The sequence below is a fragment of the Nicotiana attenuata genome, unplaced genomic scaffold (assembly GCF_001879085.1).
Source record: "Nicotiana attenuata strain UT unplaced genomic scaffold, NIATTr2, whole genome shotgun sequence".
NCBI lineage: Eukaryota > Viridiplantae > Streptophyta > Magnoliopsida > Solanales > Solanaceae > Nicotiana > Nicotiana attenuata.
In genome coordinates this window covers 343,527-352,666 of record NW_017670756.1, presented here as the reverse complement: position 1 = coordinate 352,666, position 9,140 = coordinate 343,527, and the positions used below count along the sequence as shown (strand labels likewise).

General features: G+C 38.1%; 1 long non-coding RNA gene across 2 annotated transcripts; it reads left to right on the top strand.

The window, feature by feature from the left end:
• The first annotated feature begins 3,668 nt into the window (after nucleotides 1-3,668).
• LOC109243043 lies at nucleotides 3,669-8,155 on the top strand. Of its 2 annotated transcripts, XR_002070482.1 has the most exons (3): nucleotides 3,669-4,484; nucleotides 6,095-6,166; nucleotides 7,823-8,155. It is a non-coding gene; the product is annotated as an uncharacterized LOC109243043 (long non-coding RNA). The 2 variants fall into 2 exon arrangements; XR_002070481.1 differs by having other exon boundaries at nucleotides 3,669-6,166.
• The last annotated feature ends 985 nt before the right edge of the window (nucleotides 8,156-9,140 follow it).

Below are 9,140 nucleotides of genomic sequence, written 5' to 3'. Positions count from 1 at the left end.
AGATTTTTTTACATGTTTTGACTCATAATTAAATAAACAAAAGTATATTTTACCCGACAAAAAATCAACTTTCACCTTCTATCTTGGTAGGATGGACGGTCACGCATTTAGCCCCCAAGTAACCCCTAGTTGGATAATGGTGCTTGTCACGATCCCAATTCCGGTCGTGATGGCACCCAACACTAATGCTAGCCAAGCCTGACCAATTAATTACTCTCAACCCAATTACGCAATCCGTTAATAAATAATACGATTAAAATAGCAAATATCAAGGTTCCAATCCGAATCTAAATAAAATAGTACGGAAAATAATAACGAATATCCAAACATTCCCCAATAGATCTGGAGTCACGAGTCTAGAGCCTCTAGATGTAACAGAGTAATATATCCATAGTAATAAAGAAGTCTAGGATATGGAAAGATAAATGAAATAAAGGGGAGGAGTCGGGTCCTGCGGACGTCAGGCGGCTACCTCAACAACTCCTGAAAATAAACTTCACGAAAACAGCAAACAGCTCCACTAAGTCTCCGGAGCACCTGAATCTGCACACATGGTGCAGGGAGTAAAGTGAGTACTTCCAACTCAGTAAGTAATAAACATATATAATGGCTGAAAGTAAGAAATCCCGAAATATTACAATATAAAGCTATGATCAACGATTCAGCACGCTAAACGATGAAACAACAGCAGACAATGAAAATTAAGACCAACAGATATAAAATGCATGAATGCAATGCAATGTACATGACCGCTGCGGCGCGCAGCCCGATCCATTTGGGTATCCGCGCTCACTGTGGGGGTTCAGACTCTGGAGGGGCTCCTACAGCCCAAGCGCAATATCATCGTAGCATTCGCTGCGGCGTGCAGCCCGATCCACACTCAGTCCAGATATATACATATATGCATGCAAGCCACTCGGGCACAGCCAGATTATTCATTTTAGTTTCAATTATTAGGAATTATAGAGCTAAGTGTATAAACCTTTATTTATTTATTAAACATTTCGAGGCAGTGTCTAACTCATGACTGATATCATGAAATATGCTAAACCTCATGGAAGCCGTGATAAGGATCCCTGAAGGATGCAAATGATAGGCACAAAGCCCCAAACATATTCATAAAATCCAAGTAGGATGATTACCAAACAATTTCTAGTCGAGAACACAGTACGAACATCAATCGGAACGGATTAGGTCAAAATCCCAGTCACAATCGACCCCGCACTCGTCATAGAGTACGTGTCTCGCCTCAATATAGCGTCACAGTGTGATATACCGGGGTTTCAAACCCTCAGGTCATCATCTACATCTATTACTCACCTCAAGCCGGCCACAAGTCTAGCTCGCTATGCCTTTGCCTTTCGAATCAACCTCTTCGCATGCCGAATCTGATTAAAACCACAACGAATACATTACAATAGGCTAAAGAAACATAACCCAATCTAAAAGACTCGAAAAACACCAAAATTCACTAAGTTGGCAAAACCCGAGCCCCGGGCCTACTTCTCGAAAAATTACGGAATTTACATCACTGGATTCTTCGTTTCGCCACGAGTCTACACATACCAATTTTACCAAAATCGGAGTTCAAATGCCCTTTCAAAATCCATTTTTACATCACAACTTTCCAAGCCCTAGCTTGACCCGTTTTTGATGAATTTTCCACAATTTACATGTAATTTCTACCATGAACTCGAATAATTAGGCCAAGAGACTTACCTCCAATTGATTCTCAGTCAAAACCCTCGAAAATCCTCGCCCAAAGCTCTCCAAGTCGCTTTAAAATGGTGGAAACTACCTCTTGTTCGCGGATGAAATATAATATTTTAAACCCTTCTGTCAACAGCGATTTTCGCTTATGCGGTCCCGCTTCCGCTTATGCGGGACCGCTTCTGCGGCCAAAAATCCGCTTATGTGGTCTTCACTTAAAAACCCGGACTTCGCTTATGCGACTCAAACTCCGCTTCTGCGGTTCCCTCAAAACCGCTTCTGCGGTACAATGTCCGCTTATGCGGACCCGCTGAAGCGACCAACTTCCGCTTATGCGGAACTACCCTAACCCACACCTGGCCGCTTCTGCGATCTCTCACCCGCTTCTGCGGAACCGCTTCTGCGGTCCATTTCCGCAGAAGCGGAAATACCAGATGACAGCAGCAACAGACCTGCAACACACCTCAAAACCTCTCGTTCAACCACCCGAATTCACCCCGAGGCTCCCGGGACCTCAACCAAAAATGCCAATACATCCTAAAACCTCATTCAAACTTGTTCTCATCCTTAAAACACATCAACCAACGCTAAAACCATCAAATCACATCGAATTCAAGCCTAAGTTTTTTAAACACTTCCGAATTACGCATTCGATCAAAAACCCGACCAAAACACCTCCGAATGACCTGAAATTTTGCACACATATCAAAAATGACCTAACGGAGCTACTGCAACTCTCGGAACTCCATTCCGACCCTCGGATCAAAATCTCACCTATCCACCGGAATTCGCCAAAATGCCAACTTTGCCAATTCAAGCCTAATTCTACTCCGGACTTCCAAAATCACTTCCGATCGCACTCCTAAGTCACAAATCACCTCCCAAAGCTAACCGAATCACCGGAATTCACATCCGAGCCTTCTAACTAATAAGTCAATATTTGGTTGACTTTTTCCAAACCAACCCTTCCTTAAAGAGACTAAGCGTCTCATTTCTGTCAATTATTTTGCCCAAATTTGCGTATACGTTGTTGAAGGAATGACTTAAAATTATCTTATTTTTTCATACGGAGTATAACATGCTGTCCAAATTTGGATTGAAGTTGTTGAAAGAATCTCTTAAAATTATGTTTGTGTTTATACCAAGTATACTGTGCTGTCAAATTTGCATTTTAGTTGTTGAAGAATGTCTAAATCATCCCGTCAGAGCCTTATTCATGATAGGATTTACTGAAAATCATTGGATATTTCTTTAATCCTTGTTCCATAAATTCATTAGAGATGATTCTAAAGCATCTCGACGGAGTTATTGAAGGGTTCTTTGGAAGAACTAATTATTTTTGTTGTATGAAATTGGGCATTTTTTTTATGTTATCGGCTCTCTCTCAGTTTTTAAAATAATGGGTTGCATCTTATAATTACATATGCTCCAAACTTATAATTACATGTAGGTTTTATGACATTGCTGATGAATTCGCAGAAGTTGGTTCTTTATTTTCATTGAATATTGGTCGTTATAGGTCAATTGTGTGTATTCGTCTTGTAGAGTAGATTATGTTTTGGAATTGGATTTGATTGCATATTATAATTGGAACAAAAGGATTCTCAATATCTGGTCGTGATTGTATTGTGAAATTTTCGTGTGAAATAAGAATTCGCTAACTTTCTCCTTAACTAAATTTTCTGAGTACATTGGGAAGAAATACGTGATTCTCTTTTTCTGCCCACTAGACTTCACATTTGTTTGCCAGACAGGTTAGCTTGTATCCTAAATTCACTCAGCTGCTACTTTAACTTTCTTATAATGAAGTTGAACTGATTACGGGTGTTTCTTAATGTATTATTTCCCTATTATCTATTCCTGCTACTGTAGAGATCACTGTTTTCAGTGATCGTTATGAAGAATTTCAGAAGGTGAACACAAAAATATTGGGTGTCTCTGTAGACAGTGTGGTAGAATTTCTTTCCTTCAAAAATTTCTTCTAAAATAATTGGTTGATTACTTTTTGTTTTGTGCATATGATATGTTTGCACCAATGTGATATAGTAGTGTAAATGTCATTTTCAATAGAATACCTTTCGAAGAGTTAGGATACCTAAATGGTTTGTGCCTTGTCAGATTGTGCTGCTGCTCTTCTACAGCCCGTTTACCTTATTAAAAAGGCCCTTTTCACATGTTTTGAACTTTGTTCTATATGGTCTTAGATGAAGAAGTGGGTTGCTCTAGTGGTGAACACCCTCCACTTCCAACCAAGAGGTTGTGAGTTTGAGTCACCCCAATAGCAATGTGGGGAGTTCTTGGAGGGAGGGATGCCGAGGGTCTATCGATGTGTCACCGCTTGCTGCTGATTAGCCGGTGATCGAGCAACAACTGTCCAGTACTCTCCAGCTATATTCTTTACTGTTCCATCAACCATACCTATCTTCTTTGGCCCATCTTAGAATTAGAGCTATTCCTCAAGCCAACTGTTGCAATTTGCTGCTGCTCCATCACCTAAATCGTAATAGTTTCTTCTCATTTATCTAGCTGGCACTTTTTCTGGTGCTTTGCTAACAATAATATTGGCTACTAAAACTTTCTGACTTCCCCCTTATATTCAGTAGCCTAGATCAGAACCTTGTATGTGTGTTTTCTTGGCTTCAAATTTAAAGCAAAGTCAGCCTTGATGTCAATAATACCAGTAACAGATAAAAAAACAACTGATTGAAAAATCTTGAAAATCAAGAACCAAACAGGACTAATAAGACTTCAATTTGTTTCTATTTTTGGGAAAGGTACTGCTACCCTTTTTTTACTTAAACCAGATGTTTCATTTGCTATATTTAATATTATCACTACCTCAAATTCATGTAGACCTCTTTTAACAAGAATCTGCTAATTTCTTCTCTTGTGTGGTCAGCCCCTCCTTTTGGTTGTTTTGTTGCCGACGACATCATGAATAAAGTTTGCTGGATGTTTGAAACTTGTATCATGTTGCCAGATCGGTCAAACAAATCATTGGAGGGGATATCATGTTGGGATGTATTCAAACCAACCCCAACTATGCCATTGTTTTTTTTAACCTCTTGAAGAGACAGTCCTTTCGCTGGATTATGCAAAAACCCAGGCAGAACTTGCAAAGGATTCATGCTCTCCAGAATCTTAGCTCCAATTGTAGTAAGATTAACATTAGCAGGTGCAATAGAGTTACCGAAAACTACCACAAGCTGCCCATTCTTATCTGTTGAATCCTTCTCTATGTTGGCACTTGTTAGCTGATCCTCCACCATCAGAACATCATAAGCATTTGTACTACAAAAATGCTTGTCACCAGCAGATCGATTTGGAGAAAGAATTCCAGCTGATGCCTTCTATTTGCGTGTTATTGAACTCCAGCCTTCCTCTCTATTCACATCCACTCCTTCCGTGCTACTAGAGTTTGCAGCCTGTTCCAGTATCTCATTAGGATTAGTGGATGCATCTAGCACAATCCTCATGTATAGTTAAATTTCCAGTGGGTCTAGGAGATAGCACGATTTGCCCAGATTTCACTGAAGCCTTGTACTCCTGCTTAGCAGATTCTAGGATCGCAGTTTCCTGCATAAGAGCCATTTTTACACCAGCAGTGGCATGATCGGCTATAGGTTTTTGTTGTTGATTACCACCTGTATTTACTGCCTTAACACTTTTAGGTGCTGCACTATCCAAAGCAACAACACTTTCAACATCTTTCCCCTCATCATGCACACCAGTACCTTTTAAAATTGCTGGGTTTTCAGCTATTTCAATTGCACCAGTAGGTCGATCGCACACCCCAGTTTTCTTCTCCTGCACAACTATTTTTTGATGATCATTCCTCTACTCCTGCCTAGTATTAATGTGCCCATCAACTGTAGTAGCAACCTTAGCTTGAACACGATCAACACCAGGGCCCTTAGCAATTTGCTTTTCCCCCTCCAACTCTTGAGAAACATTCTTCACAGCTGTAGCTTCAGAACCTGCTGGTTTTTCAGCACTTACAGCAGTGGTGCACGTGCACTTACTGCTTTGTACTCGGACTGTATACTTTTATATGTAATATACAGAGAAACTTTTTAAGATTATGAATATATATTAAGTGGTGTAGCCTCTGTCTTTCAACCCTGAATCTGCCTTCGCCAACATCACATAAAGTGTTGTTAGTGGAGATACCGGGGCAGGGAGAAAACACAGAAGGAACGGAATGTGGGCAAGCTGCTAACTTTCCATTTCGTTGTTCCTGTGAAATCATTAGTTATTAGGTAACAGCATTAGCAGTGCTTAAGTTTTGTGAAGTTGTCAGCGAGACCTTTTGGGAAAAGTTTTCTGGAAAGCTTTGTGTTGTTGCATGTCAAGACTAAATTCGATTATTTTGTCTCTTCAACAGATTGAATGAAGCTGTCATGCATTTCGGTGAGAGTATCAAGGAAATTATTAACGAAGAATTTGAAGATGGCATGTAAGTCACTCCACTTTACATACTAATTAAATACGTGTGCTTATTTTACCGATTCAAAAGAAATTTAGTTATAGATACAACCTTTTCTTGTATGTAGCTCCATGCATGTGTTTAGATTCATACTCTGGAAATGCTCTCTGCCTTTAAACTTCAGGAGCGCAGATCTTGTGAACTCTTATGAATTGCCTCTGATAATTTACTACTCTGACTTGCGTAACTTCGTCTCTGGTTTATTGCAAGTCATGTTTCATAAGAAGTCATTCAAAGATACATTCGAACTTGCACAGCGTGTTTAGAGTCAACAAGCTGCTAGGCAATAATGTTTTTTGATCTCTGGATAATGAACTAGATAACGAGAAGATTATAATCCCTTCTTCCTTATTTGTCGTTTGTTTAGCTTTAGTGCTTTTTGCTAAGGGGATTAGGAATGATGCCCGATTCCTTAGGATTAAAATTACCTCCCTCTAGCACTCACCCGCCAGTATGCTTTCTTGTTCACAAACTCAAGCTCTCTAACCCTGCCTCATCCCCATTACCCTCTACTTGATTGAATGGATTACTGGTGAAAAAGAAAAGTACATTGCAATTTCACAGCTAATTGATGAGTCAAATGTAAGAAAAGTTTTTTCCGGCTCCTCCACCTTGCGTTTATTAATCATCATTAAGATGCCCTTTGTGTATTCTCTTTCATAATCTTATTATAATCCTGTGCTCTTTATAGTGACTTTATCTTGTCTGGTGAATCAGACTACCTCTCTACATAACTAGATTGTTTATACAACTAGCATGAACAATTCACAACTGTTGCATACATGTTGTGTCTAAACAGTACGAGATTGTAAATGGGTAGCAATTTATAAACGATAAACAAGAGCAGAGGCTATTATGAGCCATGGCCACATTTCGAAGAGAGGAGCTAAAAGAATTTCTATTGCCTTTTTCTGTTTAGTTTGATAGCATGCATCTTAAAGTACTAACCATTAACACTCTCTTTATTTGGCTTGATTTACTTATCTTGTTTTAACCATCTTTAATTCTGAGTCTTTGACATACTTTGTCTAGTTTCTATTAGTTAAAATGTGAAACTATTATCGGGCTGTAAGTGTTGTATTGCTCTAGGAGTGTATTCATTCTTTAGCTCTAATAATTTTCTTAGATCATGCCCTATTTTACTCTATAAAGCGTACCTTTATAGTAACCTAATTTTATCCTTTTGGTTTCTTCCGCATGCCCTAAGTTAAATTGTTAATTTGTGCTTTTGTATTTTCCTGTTTCTTCCTGTATCTTTTTAATTTGTAATGTATCACCATTAGACGTTGCAACCCTCGGTGCACTTCTCTTGAAATATGGCCTATAACAATGATGGAGTTCTCGCTAGTGCAGTTAATGTGAAAAACTGACATTCTTGTATTATTTCAGATCTTTGTAATTGTGCAAAGCGAATGTGACTAATGTGTACGTGGATATAGTTTTTGTTGAAATGGGAGCTTTCTTGTCGAAATTCTGTGTCAGTATCTTTAAGATGTTTGAAGACTTGTGACAGGAAAAATTTGATATTTTCCATCAGTGTCGCATCGCTGTGTCCTTGGAGGACATTAACATAATTAGTTGTTTATTCTTTGTTACTAAACTGGCATAAATTTGTTATTTTAACAGATCAAAAACTTGAAGTCCGAAGAACCTATCCTTGAAGAAAGTGTAGAGCAAGTTGAAGTACAAGAGGTTTTTGGTTCGTCAGCGATGGTTTAAAGACACTGTCTTATATACATATATATGCTACAATTTTACTTTTTCTTTTTTCTTTTAGGAATTATTAAAAATGATGATTAACTCATCTCACTTTATGCTTCCAGTTGTCTTCTGGATGGGCTTGCATTATTTTTACTTTTCATTGTTTTAGTAAGATGGGTTTCTTATAATTTGGATTGGTTTCTGGTAAATATGATACTTTAGTTCTTTGTATTAACAAGATATCAAGTATTTGGTTTATTTTCCAATGTTGTTGAGTGTGTATGAAAATATATAAATAATTATTACAATTCATGTAATTTAAATTTTTATTATATTTATTACATTTTCATATTAGAGAAGAAAATGTGGTCATTAAAACTCTTCAACGACAGGTTTGTCAAATAGATAAATGACTATTAACGAAGAGAATTTTGGTTGTTAAAAGTAATTATACAATTAACGAAGGGAATATCAGTCGCTAAAAGCACTCGAATTGACTTAATACATTGTTGTCGTCAAAGACTTTTAACGACCGGATAACAAATTAGCGAGGGGAAAATCCTGTCGCTAAAAAGCATGTTTAACGACCAAATATTATGTTGTCGCTAAAGATCCTTTAACGACCGGATTGTAAACCGGTTGTTAACTTTTAACGTCGGGACTTTTAACGATCGGTGATGACCGAATTTTTTCCGGTCGTTATCAACTTATAACGACCGGAATTGGGCTTTTAACGACCAGATTTCCCCTCGCTAAAACCCCATTTTCTTGTAGTGTTCGAGTCTTCAAATCAAGGTATATCTTAGGCTTACCCCCATCTCATTAGAGAAACGTACATCTCTATGCTTCAGGAACATGTGTTTAAACTTAAGTTCTCCTTTTCACACACTTTCTTAAATACAAACACCCTATATCCCATTTCAGAAGCTCTTTTCAAGTATACATGCATTTATGTTATTTTCCTCTATAAATTCATACCCCTTTAAAACTACACCCTCCCTTTATAAGAATTATATCCTAATATACGGTAAGCCATTTATTTAGAATACTAGTTAAGGCATAGTATAAATAATTAATTCTAGATCTAGTCTAAGTCATATGGAGCTACCTCAGGTAGATTTTAAGGGTGCCTAACACCTTCCCCTCAGAAGAACAACAAGCCTTACCTATAATCTTACCGGTTAGCAGGCTAATAAAGAATATGACTTAGTAATTAAATAGGTACCCTAGTGTACCTTTAAAT